The sequence below is a fragment of the Toxoplasma gondii genome, assembly GCF_000006565.2.
Source record: "Toxoplasma gondii ME49 unplaced genomic scaffold asmbl.262, whole genome shotgun sequence".
NCBI lineage: Eukaryota > Apicomplexa > Conoidasida > Eucoccidiorida > Sarcocystidae > Toxoplasma > Toxoplasma gondii.
This window is the reverse complement of record NW_017383054.1, coordinates 1-1,054: the sequence shown is the minus strand read 5'-3', so window position 1 is coordinate 1,054 and position 1,054 is coordinate 1. Positions and strand designations below refer to the sequence as shown.

The window sequence follows — 1,054 nt, the reverse complement described above, 5'->3', positions numbered from 1 at the left end:
AGCAACGACCCTAAAAAAGCAGAAAAATGTGATTCAAAAGACACTGAAACAGACGTACCAAGGAGAATATCCCCAAGGTGCCATTTGCGTTCAGAAATCTGATGATTCACTGAATTCTGCAATTCACATTGCGTTTCGCAGTTCGCTGCGTCCTTCATCGTTGCGCGAGCCAAGACATCCATTGCTGAAAATTTAAAATAACATTATAGTTTAGGAAGCAATCTGAAAGCACATCGAGAGAGATGCAGAAAGATACAATCTTTCACTCTCTCTCAAATGTTCCTCAGATTTGTTGTTTGAAATAACGGTGTGGGAAAAAAGAATGCACACTGAAGAAACTCCTGGAAATCAGTATCCCAACAGAGACACGAATTTCCAGAAATTGAGCCCCTTCGCTGTGCACCCCCGGATACCTGCACTGGCTTCCAATATTGGAAGCAGCGCAGGATATCCAACATGAAGAAGGCAATAATACCTTTCGATACTATCACGCTTCTTGAATGCAAATCTCTCCAATGGAGAGAGATGCAAACTCATGTTTTGCTTGGGATTCAAAGGTTGATGGTTAATAAAGAATAAGGACGTGTGAATGATCCTTCCGCAGGTTCACCTACGGAAACCTTGTTACGACTTCTCCTTCCTCTAAGTGTTAAGGTTCACAAAACTTCCCATTTCGGGCACGAACGCGCCACAAAACGGTCCGAATAATTCACCGGAACACTCAATCGGTAGGAGCGACGGGCGGTGTGTACAAAGGGCAGGGACGTAATCGGCGCAAGCTGCTGACTTGCGCCTACTAGGCATTCCTCGTTGAAGATTAATAATTGCAATAATCTATCCCCATCACGATGCATGCTCACAAGATTACCTAGACCTATCGGCCAAGGTTATAAACTCGTTGGATGCATCAGTGTAGCGCGCGTGCAGCCCAGAACATCTAAGGGCATCACAGACCTGTTATTGCCTCAAACTTCCTTGCGTTAGACACGCAAAGTCCCTCTAAGAAGTGATACAAGAACACGAAGTTCCTGATCCTATTTAGCAGGTTAAGGTC

General features: G+C 44.6%; 2 non-coding genes across 2 annotated transcripts; both read right to left on the bottom strand.

Annotated features, from left to right (window-relative positions):
• Positions 1-36: 36 nt before the first annotated feature.
• On the bottom strand, positions 37-194 carry TGME49_458110. The gene has a single exon (XR_001974155.1). It is a non-coding gene; the product is annotated as a 5.8S ribosomal RNA (ribosomal RNA).
• A 424-nt stretch (positions 195-618) lies between these two features.
• TGME49_458100 lies at positions 619-1,054 on the bottom strand (the record flags this gene model as incomplete). The annotated part of the gene is made up of 1 exon (XR_001974154.1): positions 619-1,054. It is a non-coding gene; the product is annotated as an 18S ribosomal RNA (ribosomal RNA).